This window comes from Euprymna scolopes, chromosome 40 (assembly GCF_053919585.1).
Source record: "Euprymna scolopes isolate OS-2025 chromosome 40, ASM5391958v1, whole genome shotgun sequence".
Classification (NCBI taxonomy): Eukaryota; Metazoa; Mollusca; class Cephalopoda; order Sepiida; family Sepiolidae; genus Euprymna; species Euprymna scolopes.
The window spans coordinates 50556363-50576789 of NC_136521.1; the positions used below are offsets into that span (position 1 = coordinate 50556363).

Consider the following 20427-nt stretch of genomic DNA (forward strand, 5'->3'; position numbering starts at 1 on the left):
TTTTAGGGCTTATTTAAAAGTACACTTTATTTAAAAAAAAAAAAAAAAAATAATAATAAAAGGTAAATTTTTACGACGTGCCCCAGCGTATTATAAACACCCCAACCTCCCCATATTAAGAACGGCTTTCGGAATAAACATCCCCAACCTCGAAAACCGTTCTTAACATGGGGGGGATTATACTACGCTGGGACAGGTCGTAAAAAAATATCCAAATAAAAACGCAGAAGAATCTGCATACGTACGTTCTCGACACGAACCGAGGATTTCATATTCCAAAAATTACGTAAATTAGTCGATTAGATATTTTGGTGCTTATGCACTTTTATCGGGCTATATTCTTATTTATTTATTTTAATGTTTTCAAATTAAATTCAAGTTTTACGATATCTTTTATATCAAATTAAGTGAAAGTAGACAAAACACGCTCCCCTCCCCGTGTTAATAATGGCTTTCTTAATAATAGCGTTATTTCATCACAGTAACAAAAGTACATAAGTACCGAACTTTTTTAATTAAAATAAAATCAGATTTCATGAAGAATTGAGCCAGGAACTGTCGTTTTGTTTTAAAATTTCAATTGCGACAACTCAATTCGACTACCGAGATTGTCTGTATTCAAAAATAATTACAAGATTATCTATCGTTAAAAATTATGGTAAATTTCGATTTTAATTATAAAAATAAAACTACTTGATCAATTTACGTGATTTTTGGAATGACATCTTTGTTCCGAGACGGAACGTATATCACGAAGATTTTTCGTCGTTTCTTCGGAAATTAGAACGAAAATAAAAAATTGCAATATTGAATTTCAATGGTATCTACTTGTCATGTCGAAATTGGTACTTTATGCACTTAATGTACCGCACTGAAATAATGTTATTTAGAGAGCCATTCTTAACATGGGAGGGTGTTTTATAACTATTGTATATGTTCATTTAACAACTTTAAAAAGAAGTTATCGTAAAACTTAAATACTATTATAAAAAATAAAAAAATAAAAAAATAGCGCTGTAAGTGCGCAAGCCAAGCACCTCGAAATTAGTAACGTATTCAAAAATCACAAAATGATAAAGTAGAAAATTAATTATTAATGAAAGTAGTTTTTGAAGAAATTGCTTGATCAATTTACGTGATTTTTGGAATAACAGAATAAACAAGGGAAGTAACTGCAGTCTGTTTTGTTACATTTCTCCCAAAAGTAATAGCGGATCAATGGATAGTGGAATACTTATGCACTTATTGTACCGCGCTGAAATCATAGTATTATTTATAAAAGCATTCTTAACATGGGAGGGTTGTAACTACCCTGTACTCTTTCACCTAACAATTTAATAAAAAAAAAAAAAAAAAAAAAAAAAAAAAAAACGGGTTCTTATTCAGATTGGCAATTGTGACGGCAATTAAAAGTAAAGAAAATACAGAAAAGTGTATGTGGTGTACGTACCAGTAAAGTATTTTTTTTCTTCACTTGTTTAGTTTAATCAAGACATTAAAAAAAAAAAAATGAAAATATTGAAAAAATAATATATATATATGGTAAATTTTTACATGACGTTTAAGCGGCCTTTTATAAATAATATGAAAGAAGAAATTTTGAAGAGAAAAAAAAAAAAAGACACAATTTAATGTAAAATGAGCACACACTTTTTGGCCACTTAGCGTTTAACGAGACCTGTCACCCCTAGCAATTTTTCAAGTTTGAGGGGAGGGGGAAGGCGCCAAAACATGACATTCAAAATTTTAGTTTTTTGACGGGAGGGGAGAGAATTACATTGGAAACATGAATAACGATGAATTTATTTTACTTTTGGCGCTTGTACAGTTTAATCAACACATTAAAAAAATGAAAATATCGAAAAAAAAGTTATGTTGTACGTATCCGTTATGAAACGAAGTTCTCCGAAAAAAAAAATGCACTTAATTTCATCAAGTAGGTTTTATTATTTTTTTTTTTTTTTACAGCGAAAAAAAAACATGATACCGAGCAAAAGGTTTATTAAAGATGGGGAGGGAGTGTCGGCGCTTTACATTTATCTCCCCGTGGTGCGTTAAAAATTTCCATAATGGCCGACTTCAACGCGCTCTCATAAAAACGTGTTTTTCTGCTGTAAAAAAAAAAAAAAAAAAAAAAAAAAAAAAACTACTCGATCAAATTAAATTTTTTCGGAGATCTTCAGTTTATAATGGATACGTACAATATAACCTTTTTTTTTTTTTTTCGATATTTTCATTTTTTTAATGTCTTGATTAAACTGTACAAGTACCGTATGTTTTTTTTTTTTTTTTTTTTTTTTTTACAATATGAACAACCGGTAAATAGAAACATTTTTGGCCGGAGGCGTTTCCCGTTGCTAATAAAAAAAATCAGAAACAGTGGTGCATCTGTTGATTGACGAGATTTTTCCCAGATTCGGGCACCACGGCAGTACGGCACTGCAGCCTTTAACGGGTAATGGGAATGGGCCTAAAAACAAAAACAAGGTAATGAAAAAGGTGTGAGAGGAACTAAATATACATCACGTGACCACGTCATTTTATCACCCTCAAAGTAATGGTAAAGTAGAGAGATTCCATAGAAAGATGCATGACGTCTTAGCAAAGAAGTTAAGAAACAACGAACAGTCATGGGATGTTTACATCCATCAAATGTTAGCGGCTGTTAGATTCCATGTGAGCGAAACGACAAAGTTTTCAACATACTACTTGCTCTAAAACAGATGTTATTCTGTCTTTAGATAACATTAAAACCACGTAGAGTATCCTATGTTGATGAGTAGGGCTGTGACAACAGCATATTCTTTTCATTATTTTGACTCTCGAGTCCGACATAGTAAGACACAATTAATCAACTAAGGTTCACATCACTCTACATAAAAACATATATCAATGGATATATACCTGAGAATCAAAACAAGGAAAATAATATGCTGTTGTCTTAGACTTAGTGATGAGTCACGAAATTACTGGTTATATATCAGCAGCAGCACTATACTCTGCATATTCTCCCCCCCCCCTTTTTTTTCATCCATTTTTGTTTTTCTTTCGTGAGAACATTAGCCTGCCATATCGAAATAAATAAAAATGTTCAAAGTAACACAAATGCACAAGTGCCGTTTTCTCTCCGACGGCTCCTATTCTACGATTGAACCCACTTGTTCTCGTTTTTGCGAGGGGGGTGGGGGAGATTGTGACAATCTCAAATTAGGCCGAAATGCAAACGACTTGTTACTGGCCGGAAACCTTCAACAAAGAAATAAAGGATGCTCCTTCCCTTCCTCATGGGTGTATAGGAGAGGGCAGTCACGTGACGTATAAATAATGGAGATGGGTGGTCTCACCGCAGAGGAGGATGTCGTCGCCTGAAGCAACGTTTAAAACGTAAGGTCTTCGGGGGTTTTTCTTTTCTTTTTTTTTTTTTTTCTTTTTTTTTTAAATTGTTTTCTTACATTTACAAAAAAAAAAAAAATCAAAGGTCAAAATCGTAGTAAAACTAAGACTTTGCCTCCCGTCCCAACTATTTCTCTACCTTTATTTATTTATATATATATATATATATATATATATATATATATATACACACACAGACAAATTAAAAATAAAATGCTTCTACCCCCCAATCTTGTCACGAGAAACTAATGTGACACAGGATAGGAGAAGACCAAGAGCGTCGAGGGAGAGGGGTTACAAATGCAGTAAGCTAATCGGGTCGCATTCCGTGAAAGTACCTGCACTGCAGCGATGCGAGAGGGGCTGGAGTTAGGCAGCCAATGTGAGATCTATTGTGTTACAAATTCATTTTTGCAACTTGTCGAAGAGGAAGAGGCTACTTGTTGGTGCACTAGCCCAGATGTGACAACAAAATTCAATGTAGGTGCGAATAATGGCTCTTATAGAGAGATAAGATACTGGCAGGTGTTAGAAGTTTTCTAGTCCGATAAAGGGAGCTAAACGTTTTTGCATCAGACTTGGCAGCGTTTTCTATGTACTTATTTAGGTTCATGTTGTCAGAATGCATAGAGGCTAAGTTTACTCTTCAAAGTCCAAAATGAACATGCTTAAACTCGACGCATGCACTCGCCTGAATTAATTAGCTCTATACTTCTTTTTGTTTTTCTTTCGTGTATTGGTATCCAGAGAAAGAGAATAGTGATAGATGAGCCAGCCCTATATGAGTCAATCATACCCTATGCTTGTATATATATATATATATATATATATATATATATACCCTTATGAATTTAGTTTTTCTTATTCTTATTTCTTATATTCATATTAAAAACCCTCTTTTCTATTTATTTAAAAAAAAAATACAAATTTCTTTATATATGGGTCGTGGAATTGCATTCATCTGTTGGTTGGTTGTTTTTGTTTTACGGCATATCAACCCTTTCCGAGTGATTTAATGCCGAATCCAAAGATTTTGAAGAAAATTTTTTTTAATAGAATATGTTTGTTTTCACGTTGGTTTCTATTTAATCCATAGTTGGGACCCTAACAGGTACTACCACTCCGGGTCAGAGTGGACCTGGGAGCAATGGTAATTAAAGGGTGGCTTCACACTCCCCAAAGCCCACAAGCTGGGGGCTCACTACTGGATATAGTTTAAGGGCATATCCAGGACCCCCATTGAGGGACTTTTACCCTCTGCAGGGGGGCAGTCGGCGTATTCTAATGCCCCACCGACAGGGCCTGCATTCATCTGTAAAAGATCTAGCCAATTTGCATATCCTTTTAAACATTAATTTTAATTAATTCCCTATTAGTTTTTTCGGTTTTCCTATGGGATGATCGTCATTAGTTAACTATTACGTGTAATTATATTCATGCAGATATTGGGCCCCTGATTTAGCGGAGAGGGACCTATGTTTTCAGTGGGGTCTGTGCATCTGTTAGTCCGGACGATTGCCAGATGACCGTCCATTAGTTTTTCCTGAAATTGTCACAAATTCTGCGTCATTAAATAGATGTGCACAGTAAAAAAAAATTTTTTGCAAAAATTCCTGTTGCGTCCCCAGGGGCTCAAGAGGTAAAAAAAAATGCCCCAAAATGACATGTTTTGCCCCATAACTTTTGATTCCTCCATTAGATTTTTCTGAAACTTGCCAAAATGTGAAGCCCATTGTTTTTAATATAAATTCAGTATGTGTGACCCTGGCAAAATTCTGGTTCACATCCCTCTGGGACTCTTTGGGCTAAAAGAACATGCCTTTTTTGGAGGTCTTTTTTCATGTTACTCAGAAACTTTATATGTCTATATAGTGGTTTTCCATGGTGCTGAATTCAAATATGTCGTAAGGAGTGAAACTGAACCAGTTTGTCCATTTTCACTGGGATTCAGCATTCCCTGGAGCACGAAAGGGGTCACAAATACCCCAAAATTGCAAAATATGACACTTTTTATCCCATAACTTTTTTGCCTCATCCATTAGATTTTTCTGAAACTTGGCGAAAACACATTCATCATTTCTTCACTATTTTTGTGGTGTCATTTCACATGCAGCAACAGAGGGGGACCACACTCGTGCAGCATGTTCTACACGGTTTATACTTGCATAATATTTGTGTAAAAAGGTTATAGTAAACCCAAACATCCTTCTATATATATTTATGTATGCATATGTATATTTGTTTAAAACATGTTGCCTACCAAACTCCTATCAGTTTTTAGTTTACATAGATGAAACTTAATATATAGGGTATTCGAACCCATGCACAACTTTACATTTTGGTTTTAGCCGGGGAAAATCGGTGCAAAAGAGTGAAAATTAAACAAATGGGATTTGCCAGGTGAAGGTTGAACGACGGCCTTACGAATATGCTTGTGCAACGTAACAGCTATTGTGCATATTTTAATTTTTAGCCTTGCAGGAAACATGTCTCCATAAATCAGGTATTAACGCCAAAGTAAATCGTAAGTTAAACGTTTTGGTTTCAATTCTCTGTAGTGACATAAGTCTTTTTTTTTTTTTTTTTTTTTTTTTTTTTAAACTTTTTAAATCATCGCAATATATTGGGTCCAATATAATGTAAAAATTAATACAAAATGTGCGTTAATCAAAATATATATAGCGTATTTTACGACTGAGCAATACCGGGCGGCCTGCTAGTGTGTGTGTGTGTGTGTGTGTGTGTGTGTGTGTGTGTGTGTGTGTGTGTGTGTGTGTGTATTTCTGTAGAAATATATTTTCTTATAATATATATCCGTCCTTATTTAAGAAGCTCAATGTAATTACAGAGCAATGTAGAGAATAAATGACAAAAAGTTATATTCCAAAATTCATGATGTTGACCATCTTATAATTTATTCCTTTAATTCAGTTGACTTATACAATTCTTGACAGTATCTGTTTCATTGCACAAAAGCAATCACTTAATTATTATATCAATCAGTGAATCTATATCCTCCTTAACTCACCAGAAGAAATAGCAACAAAAAGGAAACGAAGTGTGATTTGACATGATTAACATCCGAAAATTGGAAGAGAAGCTGCAAATACCTTTATATTTTTCCATTATATATATATATATATATATATATATATATAATGAATGACATAATTTATGACCGTTCATGCCGGGCGGTCTGCTAGTACAGGGTGACCCAAAAAAAAAACGGGACATTCAATTGTTTTTCTGAGCATTTTACAGTCAGCGGAGAAAAAAAGACCGAAGACCCTAGTGTTTTGATGTGATGTTTTGAATATAATAAACTAGTTATGACCAAAGTTTCATTTCATTCGGACAAAATACTAAGAAACGGGGCCTAATTAGAGTTGGGGCCCGTTTGGGGGGGGGGGTCACCCTATATATATATATATATATATATCTCATTAAATAAAATAGATGTTTTGTCTCTTAATGCTATTTTCGACCCTTTCAAACTTCCGATTAACAGACTTAACTTTTGGCAGGAACTGGCTGATGTAATCACCATATTTATTATAAGTTCAAGTCATTTCCATTCCTTCAGGATTCATCATCAGGGATAAGTTAATCTAACTGGTTTCGAACAACTTCTAAAGTATTTTGGTTTGGTTTTTTTCTCTTCGACCAATGGAAAAAATAGGATAAATAAAATAATTAACCAATGATGAGGAGGAAAAAAATGATGCCCAAATATATATATATATATATATATATAAACAAATGAATGACATAAGTTTATATTCCAAATTTCATGATGTTGATCATCTTGCAATCTATAATTTATTCCTTGACATTCACAATTCTTGACAGCACCTGTTTCGGAGCGCAAAATCATTAATTTAATTATATCAATTAATGAATTTATTCTGCCCTTAACTTCTATTAACCCATTAAAAGAAAATAAAATGCATATGGGCATGATTACAAAATCCGAAAATTGGAAGGTTAAGGGCGAAATAGATTCATTGATTGATATAATAATTAAATGAGTGATTTTGTGCTACGAAACAGACACTGTCAAGAATTGTAAATGTCAATATACTTAAAGGAATAAATTGTAAGATGGTCAACATCATGAAATTTGAAATATATATTTTTTGTCATTTATTTCTTATATGCTCTTTTTGAGCTTCCTAAATTAAGGATTGGTGAAAGGTGATGTATCCATAAATATAAAAGCGAAAATGTGTGTGTGTGGTTTTGTTTGGGTTTGTTTGTGTGTGTGTTTTGTTTATGTTTGTTTTGTTTTTTTTTACTGTATGTCCAAGAAAGGCTTTTTTCCGAGAACCGATTGGTTGCCTCACAACTTTTTAAAGTTTTTTATATCGCGCCTAAATGATATCTACGAGTTAACAACCGGGGTAGCCTGTCTATTTAATTTGCCCGACTTTCAAAAGATAAATCTTCAATTTTCGATCGCCGCATGTGCATTAAGCTTTTTCGTATAAAACAAAAAAACAAAAAAGAAGCGAACAGACTTCCGGTAAATGAGGGGAAACCTTCTGGCTGGGATCAAAGTGTAGTATCTGTTCTGCAGATGCTGCACTTAAGGTGATTTGTCCCAGTCAATGGAGGGGAAACCCTCTATACTGTGACATTTACTACTTTTGCACTCAACCAGAGTGCCCGTTTTTTTTAGGGGAGCTGGTTTAACCCCACTTTTAAAAACAGCCTTGTTCCTAATTTGCTTTGGTGCAAAAGCAAATACAGTAAATGATGGGAAACCCTCTATACTGCGACAATTACTATTTTTGGACCCAACCAGAGTGCCCCTTTTCTCTTTTTTTTTCGGGAAGCTGGTTTAACCCCACTTTAAAATCGACCTACACACAACTCCTTAACATTGTCGTCTGCTCATCAAAAACAAACGTATAAACTTACTCACTTTCCATCTTAACATTTTCCTTTAAAATGTCGACCTTTGTATGGTTTTCAGGTATGCTGAAAACGAATATCACATTCAAATTTCCCATAAATAAGTCGTTTTCCGGATATAAACCAATGTAATTTCTTATGTTATTTCTGGTGGCCGTCTTGGTACATGTGCGCATAATTTTCCGGGGGTGCGTTTACATGCACGAGCGTGTTCCAAGATGGCCAACAGCAACAACATAAGAAATGACGTAGCTTAATATCCGGAAAACTACTGATTTGCATAAAAAATTTGATTGCGATATTCGTTTTCAGCATACCGGAAAAACTTTGTCATTTTAAAGGAAAATGTTAAGATGGAAACCAGGTAAAAATCTACCTTAATTTTGAATACTCTCAACATTTCTCACCAAATTTATTACAATGAAAACAAATGAACATTGACTTTTATTAGCTTTTAATCGAATGTGATACGAGTCATCAGGTTGAAGTTTTGAGTGCGATTTTTTTTAAGAGCCGTGGGTGATTCACAGTCTTAAAGTTATCGAGGCAGACTTCAATATTTCAGCTCATGAATTTCCCTTATTCTACAAGAACTCTAAAAATATAAACAAACCTTCCATGTTTTCATATCTATGTAAACTTCCATTTTAAACTTATACTAGTAGAGACACCCAACGTTGCCCGGATTTAAGGATTCACACTTCCAATACTTTTTTCATCAGAATCTGAAATTGCTTATTTTTCAATCAAAATTGTTTGCTTTATTCGAGGATCCACCGTGATGCACCTGGAGGAAAATTCACATGCCTCTCCATAGTGTGCTTGGTCCACAATACATTGTAGTCTACATTGCACTGTAGAGAATCTACTGTTGATTTTATAAAATTATTTTTATATAACGGCTTGTATTGAAGTTTAAAATGAAAATGCTGAGTATCGTTGTTCAATTGTGCTCCAAACGGAAACGTTGATTTCGAATACGCCTCTGTATTATCAAAGACCATACTGTTGATTTTATATGCCTGATTCTTCTGCTTGTGTAGTGATAAAACATCAAATGCACTTATGTTAGACTGTATGCAGGTGTTAACTTTGGTCAAAATCGGATTGTTCCTTTTTTAATGGGATTTTTTCGTTTCTCAATTTTTGATACTTATTGGAAATATTCCGATACAAAACTTAACCAAGAACACTCACAGATACACAAAGTACAGTTGTGAAATCTTTTTAAAAATCTGTCCAGCAGTTTCGGCTCCATAGCGAACTCACACACACAAAGTGCGTTTTCTATATAAGTAGTGATAAAAATATCTCTTGTGAACTTATGCTTTTAAACGCATTATTTTGTGTGCGTTTATCATATGTTTTTGTCGTTCTTCCACATCTGAGTATGACTTGAAAACAAGCTCCATTTAAAAGGTTTCCCTTTAAAATCGGCTCTCATCAAAGAATCTCCTGAACCGAAACCCTAAAAATGACCCCAGAAATGTCAATTCAAGGCGTTTAGAGGGTGCTTGCTATTAGCCATGATTCATCAGTAGTTGGAAAGGTTTCTTAGTCCTTTTTCTTTCTTTCTTTTTTTTTTTTTTTTTAACAAAGTGGGACCACCACATATCAAGGCTAAAAGGCTACTCGAGGATAAGGGTATACCGTAGTCATTGGACAATAGCATAGTAATTGTTAGTAGTAAAAATTTGGTATGGTTAGATTGGTTCAATAAGCACTTCTTTACGTTGGACTTGAAGGCGACAAATTGTAAGCTGGAAAGCAGACCAGCAGAACAGTTTCACAGGCAGGCTAGGAAAGAAATTTTGTTCATGGAATCCACGTTTAGATTTAGGCACATATAGTGGGGGAAATTTTTAATAGTGTTTTTGGGTAGACGAGTGTTTATTTGTTTTTTTATGAAAGATTAGGGTTAGGGTTAAAGAACTTTGTTAATAGTATTAACCGAGAGCATCGTTGTTTTTTTTTTTTTTTTTTTTTTTTTTTTTTTGCCCTGTTCTACTCCAGATTTGAGGGGTCATATTCACGGATTCGATCATGGCCACTTTTGTGTGGACATTAGATTTGCTCTCATCCCAGGAATAGACCATCTTGTCATCTGCAAACCTACCCATCTCAGACGAGATTGTACGAGGGAGGCCATTCATGAAGATCAGGAATAATAAAGTCCAAGTATCAACCCCTGCAGCCCACTGATCCACTGATATTGGTGTGGTTTTATTTAGATATACCACCATTGAGAATGACTCGCATCTTTCTTTTAGCTAAGGAGACTCTGGGTTCATTAAATATTCGTCCAGCAATACCGTACGATTTGATGTTCCTGAGAGGACCTTTTATGCTTAATCTTCTCAAAGTCCTCAAGGTTATTTATCTCCCTCACACTATGGGATGATGCGACACAAGGATCAGAAAGTGGGATTTGAAAAGCCAGCGCCCCAGAGGAAGAGCACTTAAGCCTGCAAAAAAAAATGCCTGAGCAGCTCCATCGGTATTCTATAAGAGCACTTCAGGCGATGAGCAATAAACTAACTTCTTAAAGGGAAAAGGTAAAGCCTGGGAAGGTGAATCTCCTAGAATTGCACAATATCAGATATACTTCAGTAAACAGCGAACCAATACATTGAGAACATTGCCAAGGCTTCTGCAAAGAAGGTGGGATCCCTCTACCGTGCTGGAAAATTACTCTCACGAGAGAGCATCCTATATCTTTACAAAACCAAAATTCTCCCATGCATGGAGTATTGTTGCCATATCTGGGCTGGTGCATCTACCACTAGTCTCCTCCCTCTTGGGTAGGATCCAAAGAACCTCTCAAATCTAATAGCTTGTGCACTATCGGCAAAGCTCCAACCTCTGTCCCATCACTGCAGTGTCGCATCCCTGTGCCTGTTTTATAAGTACTGTAATGGAATGTGCTCTGATGAACTTGTAGCACTTGTGCCCCCTCGGCGTACATACTCCCGACCAATCCAACAAGCAGCGAAATCCCACCCCTTCACTGTTGAGGTCCCTAGATACCAGAAAACTTTCTACTGTAATTTAAATCTAGTTTAAATGTAATGTGAAAAAACATCTCGTTGCTCAACTCCACAAAGTCCTTTGTTAGACACAATCCCAAATACTAGTTTCTTATGTTTCAAATAGCAATATGCCTTGTTTGGGGTAAAAAAAAAAAAAAAAAAAAATTCAACAATGACCTAGATATTTTAACCGAAGAAAAACCACGGCAATATATAGCATGATCACCCTAGCGGTATGTATGTTCACATGGATTAAATCTGCCTCCAATAGTTGACAGCAAGAAATCGTGGAACGTTGTGTTATGGTAGTTGGTCCAACACAAGAAAGTATTTATTATTTATTTGTCTGTCAATCTATATGTATTATTGATATATCTCTCAATCTAGTGGTCTATTTCTGTATCTATCTATCTCTATCTAACTGGAGAGATAAACAAGAGATGAATATGAAGAATGTTGATAAAAATTGTCAAAATATGATAAAACCATATCATAGACAAGTTTACCAGAAGCATGATCAGCTGACGGAAGTATGTGTGGGTCACATGGTTCTAGTTAGCTGAGAAGAATAATTGGAGTTGGAATTTGGACATTGAGCAGGGTGAACGGTTTAACAGGTTGCCCCCGCCCCTTCACCGGGGAGGGAGCTGACGTGTCTCAGAATGGAGGCCTAGAATTAACTACTCAAGCAAATGATATTCACTTTTCATTCATCTGTGTCAACATCCTGGAAAGTGAAATAAAGATAATATGAAATACAATCAGCGTTTTTTGGAGTGAATACATATTCGTCCGAACAGGTTCCAGCCTCCCCTCCACGGACAAGATGAATTCCAGGTGCACCAAGATCAAGGACGCATGAAAATACATGTATGACCCCCCCCCACACACACACATAGGAACATTTAGATGATCATAGCATTGGAACATAGACTGCAACAACATAACTTAGGGTTCAGATAGTGAAGAACCACCATAGACATTTAGTGACACGTACACACATTCCGATGAACCCTTCGTCACAAGTGCATATATCTATATGCCATGTTGGTACCCCATTACACAATTGGGCGGGGGTCGCAAATTGACTAACACTGTCTATTTCTTATGATGTATCCTAACTTAGCAATAGCTCGAGTAAGTTAATATGCGTGATCGCTATTTTTGCTGTCTGAATATTTGGTGCTGCTTTATAAATGGAGTACTGCTGCCACATCTGGGCAGGAGCTGTTCGGCAAGCCCTATCAAGCCTTGACAAAGTTCAAAACTGGCTTTGCAATCTAGTAGGTGATATCCTTTTCTCTTCCCTGCAACTACTTTCCAACAGAAGAGGCATTACAAGCCTGACTCTGCTCTATCGTTATTTTCATGGCAAGTGCTTGACTGATTCCAGTCTATGGTCCCCTTCTTGCCAAACTTTCACAAAAAAACACTCGTCTAACTACAACCACTATATACGATTTCCCCCACTCTATCTGTGCCTTAATCTAAATGCATATTCCATGAACAAAGCTTCTTTCCCAGAACTGCCCCCCCCCCCTGTGGAACACTGTTCTGCTGGCTTGCTTCCTGGTTGAATACAACGTGGTAGCCTTCAAGTTCAATGTAAACAAGTTCTTGTTGAGCTGTCCTTATAAATAATCAAATTCTACCCAATTTATACCATTAATGATTACTATACTACCACCTTAAATTCATTAGCCCTTATCCTCGAGTGGCCTTCAGGCTTTGATAAGTAGTGACTCCCAAGTAAAAAAGAAATATATATATTGATCTTTTAAACTAATGCGTTTCAAGTGAAACGTACTTACGTGTGATGGCAAAATTAGTATAAATTCCAAAAATTACAAAAAACGATCAAGTAGAAAAATACGAGTAAAAATAAAATTTATCGAATATGTATTTAATTGGAATTCATTGAGTTTTATTTATTAATTTTAGTGTTGCAGACTATTATGCTCGTTTTTTTGTTTTTTTTTTTAATTGTTTCACGACGTTTCGGCCAACTATTCCTCTGGCCTTCCTCAGGTGATAACCACTACAGGATAGGAACTCTGGCCAGAGGCTTACTTGGCCAAAACGTGGTGAGATAACAACAACAACTATGGAAGGCAGTAATTGCTGAGGATGCAGTTAAGAGATTCGGAGTTCCTATCCCGTCGCGGTTTCTACCTGACGAAGGCCAGAGGAATAGTTGGCCGAAACGTCGCAAAGCAACTAAGAAAAAGATGAGGATAATAGTCCGCAATAAATAAAATTAATAAATAATACTCAATAATGAATTACAATTAAATAATATATATATCATTCCGACAAAATTGAAAAATTGGCTGAAAACATTAATTCCTTTATTCTCAACTGAGTACTTTTCAACAGGGAGGGGTCGCTTTTTTTGCCAATATTTTCAAGTCATCCCCTCTTTTCGATTGACTAACCTTAATTTAAACCTTCGCCACTTCCGGTTTGGCGATGGGCACAACGGCAAAGACGTCACTTTTTTTTTTTTTTTTTTTTCACATTCTTTTCCTCCTTCGCGATACAGGTTCGAGTGTGCCTGCCTACTACCACTTAATTTATTTATTTATTTTTTTTTTTTTGCTCAACACACGCTTCCAAACACCCGGGCAACGCCGGGCACCAAGGCTAGTACATAATAAAAGCGAAGGAACTAATTTGCCTTGTTGCCGCTTCCGGTAGCACTCTGCAGAAAATTAGGAAGTACGTTAACTGATTATAATCTCGTAATGTGTTTGGAATTTAAGTTCACCATGATCCGTAATTACGTAATTACGTCGTAATCTTTTCACCTCAAATGCGTTGGTTTAAAAGATCAATAATATAAACAAGCATTCCATATATTTTTTCAGTGTTTGTTAAGATATAGTCAACAGATTGATTTTTTTTCTTTTTTAACATGTCATTTTAAGCAAAAATAATATTACGTATTTGTCATGCCGAAAATACTAATATATCCAAAAATTACGAAAAAATCATTGAATAGAACTTTATTCATAGTTAAAAGTAATTTTTACAGAAAACTGGATAAAATCGCATTATTCTTAGACGTTATAAAGTAGGCAGTATGAGGCTACACTGTAAGAAATTCCGCAGAAATAAGCAGGCTCCTCATTGATCGGTTTGACCGCCCATGATTTTGTTTGGACCTTGTAGAGAACTAGGTTATATAAATCCTAATCTCGTTACAAAAGAAAATAATGGAACGAATAGAATGAAGGAAACAAAAACTCAATTGCTAGATAAAATAAACGTGTCGTTTATTTACTGTTGAAAAATGAATGTTTTAGGTATAACACGTGTTCATGTCCGCGTTCGGGTGTCACCATCATTTGTTGCGGGACTTGTAGTATAGAAGGAAAAGGAAATGTGTGTTCATCTCACGTTCGAGTCAATAGCGTTTGTTCTCGTGTGGAAAAAGGAGTGAGTAATGTAGTGGAAATGGGAATGACAGTCCAGCATGTAGACAAAGATAAAGATAGAGGGTTGACATCAGTAAAGCTGTGCACCATGTTAGCAGTCAGCTACGCAAAGGTATTCTCAGGGACAAGTTGTATATATATATATATAGAGAGAGAGAGAGAGAAAGAGTGAGAATGTCAATCCAGTTCATGGAGAGAGAAAGCGTATAAGGTGTACATACTGTCTGTTAACTCTTGCCCCCACACATACAGTAGCAGGGGACGTGACGTGCACGGGCACGTGCCTCCTGAAAGGGAGGCGGCTGGTTCGTCGAACCTCTCAGCTCGGAAGCCGAATTGAAAAGGGTAGGAAACAGCTTGTCTCTTGCTTTTATAGTTGTTTCCGGTGGTCTTTTGCGCATGTGTGGATTTCCTTTGAAAGGGGAAGTGACGTTGTCCATGTGTGCGCGTATGTGAGTACATGTGTGTACGCTAGCGTATATACGCGAACGTGAATATCTGTACGTGTGTGGACGTGCGCGCATATGTTTGTGTGCGCGTATGTATATGACAAGTAATATAGCTTGAGATGTGAACGCGTGTTTTTGTGTGAGACTAGAAAAGGCTCCCACAATCTATAAGATTGATTGTTACTTACTGTAGAGTCGTACTTTTGGCGCCATTTTTATGTTTCAGGTCGGCTCAGTTTTCACAAAAAACAACAGGTCGAATGGACGTAAGAAAACTCGCTCGAGGCATGTATCTTCAAAACCCCCTTTGTATCATTAAGACGTATTAATGTTCTAATGTGGGGCGAAACGTTATCAATTTGCAAACACCAATGCCCTTATGTTGGGCGAAATATTATATTCATCACACACTGTTGTGCTCTGTGAATTGACTGACTTTCATCTTTACTTGTATAATGTCTCTCAGAGACGAATTCAAGGTCTACATTTTGACCTGTCCTTTGTCCGCCATTTGGACGGTTATGCACAGTGAACTCCATGATGACTACCGGATTCGCAGCATTCATCCTTGGAAGGCATCATCACTCCTCAACTTGTTACAGTTGTTCTTCGAACAGCGTGGAGTCTTGAATCCTGCAAACGCAAAGATAAACCATGAACTACTACCCCTACGGGTGTTACCAGCTCTGTTTCGGCAGAAAGCTAAAGATGCCACATCTTTTGCAATTTCGATCTTTTTACTTTAATAAAATTTACGTTGAAGTTTAATGGTGAGCCTGTTGTGATTTCTGATTGTTTTCTTTCATTCTGCCAAGGGAAAATCGAGGTGAGATAATATCTCACTAAACAAAGGGGACATAACTCCAAAAGTAATATTTTAGATTACTTGTCATGGCGGCAATTTTTTTTTTCTTTTACTAATAAAAAAATATAGTTGTTCTACTCGATGAATTTTCGTAATTTTTGGATATATTACTACTTTCGTTTCTACAATTCCAAAATTACGTAATTTTCTGTTGCTAATTTTCCGTTGTATCAGTGTATTTAATTGTCAGTGATGTTTGAAAGTATTTTTCTTGACAAAAATGTAATTTTTCAATATTTTTTGGAGCATGTAAATTAACTGCTTTCTTTGAAAGGTTACCTAGAGAATTTATGCAACTTTTTTTTTTTTTTTTTTAAACTTTGTTTTACAAATAAAATAAATTTACATCGTATTTGCTTAAAACGATATATTTAAAAATTCGACTATAGCTTAACAATCACTTTTTTCTTGTGTCCTTCCTTCCCGTGCGTTATTTTCGTCACGTTTTCTCTTGGGTCGATTTTTACTTTCTAATGAACTAAGATTCATCGATCATCAGTAAAAGGTGACACGCAACTCGTGTTACCAATCGCTGTGATAATTATCCTACGTTGACATTGTCAGTTGCTTAGCAACGGCGCCATTTTTAAAGAGCGGGGAGGTGGATTTATATAGCACAAAGCAGAACCAACTGTCGCACTGCCCGGTGTCACCTTTTTGTCAATTCTATTTTTTGTTTTGTTTGTTTTTGTTTTTTTTGTTTTTTTTTTGTCCCCCCCCCCTGTCACAGTGCAATTGACGGCAAAGCTATATAGCATAGCAGTCTCCAAGTGCATTTATACACTTTAAACTTTATGCGGCGTTTGTTATTTTTATTTATTTTATTTATTCATTTTTTTAATTACATTTTCACCACAAATAAGGCACATCGTCACTTTGATGTAGGAGGCTACTATCAGGGAAATAAGCTACAGGGGTACTATGTGGGGAGTTGGGCAGCAAGATGTCAGTTCATGTTACACTTTAACTTCTGCATGTCAGTATAGTTGGAGGAAAACAGGAACTCGGAAGGAAATTCCAAATTCTAGCGGTTCTGGGAAAGAAACTACTGGAGTAGACGGCTCTCTTACATCTAGGGATCTCTACTGTGAAGGGGTGGGATTTAGCTGCTTGTGGTGTGGTCTCTGGCTTTGTTAGAGGCCATCTTGGAGCTGTGTGGTTCTTGGCTATACACAGTTATATAACCAGGTGCTACACCAACATTTATTATGAATTTGGGTTAGAAAAGTTATGTTTTAGATAAGGCAGAACATGAAATATATAAAAATAAGTGTGTGTGTATATATATATATATATATATATATATATATATATAAGGTCATGTCATATGCTACTGGTACCATGTAACCCAGTACTACCTGCGTCATGGTCGGGTCACCGGCGACTAAACTGGTTCCCCACCAGACTTGTTTGGTGAGGAGGGCGGCTAGTCTCACTGAAGGATTAAAAACAAGACCTTCCAAAGGGCGAATGAACTCTTTTTCTGGGGCAACGGCCAACTAGCACCGTGTATATTTGTGTGTGTGTGTATTGGTGTAGAGAGGGCTCCCGTAAGCCGTGGTGAAGGCAACCTTTCTAGGAGAAGCAAATCTCTGATTTAAAAAACCATAAAGCGGAAGACCAGTACCTGCATTAAGCTGGTCTGCAGTTTAACTTGTTGCTGGCTATCTTGCTCTTGCTTGTTGCTGGATCTCAACATTTTGAACCGAGAGAGAGACTTAGCTGTCGTACAAAGCTAAGACTCTGTAACATCATATTTGTATAGATACTCCCTCAGACATTTGGGCTCATGAATTTTAAATGTCTGAGGGAGTGGCACTCGTCTGACAAGACGTTGCAATCATCATCATCATATATATATATATATATATATATATATATATATATTAGTGTTGGGATGATTAATCGGGAATCGGAAAAATAAGATTTGGGGATATCGGAATCGGAAAAATTGATGTCTGTTTTCCGATACCAAAACGATTTTTTTTTTTTTTTTAACCAAAGTCTTCCATTGCTGACAATAATGATAAAATAAATATTTATTGATTTTAAACTACCAGTAAAACTAAAATCGATAATCATCCACAAGTGTATTTTTACGTTTAGGAAAATATCTGCATATTTAAAATTTGTGTTTTTACGAAAATCAGAGGAAATAGCAATCCTATAGTTAAATAATTAGATTTATAAAGAATTGAAATCAGTAATTGTATCGGAATCGGGAATTTAGCACAAAATTGGGGAAAAATATTAGAATCGCCCCATCACTAATATATATATATATATATACTTAAGAATAAAATTATCCAACCATCAGCTGGTATGGAAACCTGTGATTATAAGATTTACAAAATATTACTGGCAGTAATATTCTATAAGTATGATCCCATCTAAATAAGAATTGCTCGATATACAAGATAGAGCAAATAAATCAAATTTTTGTGATTCAATGAATTTAAAGAATTTGTTACGTGAAATGTCAAAGATTTTTTATTTAACTTATTAGATGTGAGAAGTCAATCAATGCAAAGGAATACATTCAAATATTAGAAACAGGACTGTTAAGAAGTATCCAAAAAAGCTGAGAATATCTCAGAACATTATTTTTCAACACAACAATGCCCCTCCTGCACACATTGCTAAAGTCACAAAAAAATGTTTTTTTGATAATTCAATTAATGTGATATTTTGGCCAGGTCAAAGCCTCGATTTAAACCCAATCGAGAATATTTGGTCCATAATATCTCGTGCATTGGATGGAAGAACTTTTGAGAACAGTGACAAACTGTGGGAAGCTGTGCAAAGCGAATGGAATAGCATCTCCTCTTCAGTGTTCCACTTTGGTTGAGAGCATGTCTAAAAGGATTGATCTTTTAAAGAAATCAAAAGGGAATTCGATTCCATCCTAAGCATTTATTAAAGTAAATGTCTTGTCCTGTGTTATTAGTCTCGTTTAAGTTTTCTTGTTCAATTTTTCTTTGTTCAATATAGCTTTTAGTGCAATAAAATGTATAAAATTTGTTTGACCCATTTTTTTTTTTTTTGCTCACGAGTGTGTGTGCATATATATATATATATATATATATATATATATATATATATATATATATATATATATATATATATATACTAGGTTAAAGGTATTCAGGAGATAAAACCCATGAATTAAAACGAGGTTATTAAGAATGTTCAATAAAAAAGAGCCAAATATAATATTTTTTATTTATATAGAAAAGTATTACATACTCGCTACACTGAACATGCTACTGTTTCGGGGTAAATTGGTTTATGAAAAACCAACTGTTCCTCATCAAAATTTCTAAAATTTTATTTAAAATAGAAAAAGTTTTATACCAGTATTTTATTTTATTTTTTAATTTTAAGACATTATCGAGACATCAAAGGTGCAAGAATCACATTGCGGCCATTTTTTTTCTTCTCATGTAACACTAAACGCTACTTGTGTTTCAAACTGCATAAATGTTTTAAAGTAAATTTTATTCAACTAGGTAGAAGAGTAACTTATCTTGCCTTTGGTAACATTTGTTTTCTGACTACTTTTTCGTACGTCTGTCTATTGTAAAACAAACCCCAATTTTTTTTTTTTATAATGAAATGGTTTATATTAACTAAAAATTGGGTTCTGTTAGTGCCATATTGGCAGCTATATTTTCAGGAAAAATTACATTCTTTAACATTTGCTAATTTTTTTTTTTTTTTCTTTACGAAGGAGTCACCACTTATCAAGGCCAAGAGGCCACCCGAGGATAAGGGTTAATTAGTGTACAGTAGTCAATGACACAGTATCGTACTAATCGTTAGCAGTGGAAATTTGGTAAATTGGATTACTTAAGAATTGTTTACGTTGAACTTGAAGACGACTATATTGTAGTCAGTTGGAAAGCAGGCAAACGGAAGAGAGTTCCACAGGTTGTGCAGTTCTAAGAAAGAAGCTTTGTTCATGGAATCTACATTTAGGTTTAGGCACAGATAAAGAGTGGGGGAAAATTATTAGTAGTTTCAGCTTGACGAGTGTTTTTCATAAAAGTTTGGCGAGGGGGGGATCATAGATTGGAGCTCAGACGAGCACTTGCCACGAAAATAAGGATAAAGCAGAGACTGGCTCGCAATGTCTCTTCTGTGAGAAAGAGGTTGCAGGGAAGAGAAAAGGACATCCACCACTAGGCTACGAAGTATACTTTGAAGTTGAACTCTGTCATGGCAAAATAAGGTCTTTCTAGTAGCTTCTGGCCCGATTTGGTAACAGTGCCACATTTTTTGGACGTACTGCTGTCGCAATTTTTTTTTTTTCTGCCTTTATTCTAACTCCAAATTTTTTG

At 35.5% G+C, this 20427-nt stretch overlaps 1 protein-coding gene across 3 annotated transcripts in view; it reads left to right on the top strand.

Moving 5' to 3' along the window:
* LOC145265556 (BAR/IMD domain-containing adapter protein 2-like) overlaps positions 1–20427 on the top strand; it is a 213332-nt gene that overhangs the window by 715 nt on the left and 192190 nt on the right. The window lies entirely within an intron of this gene.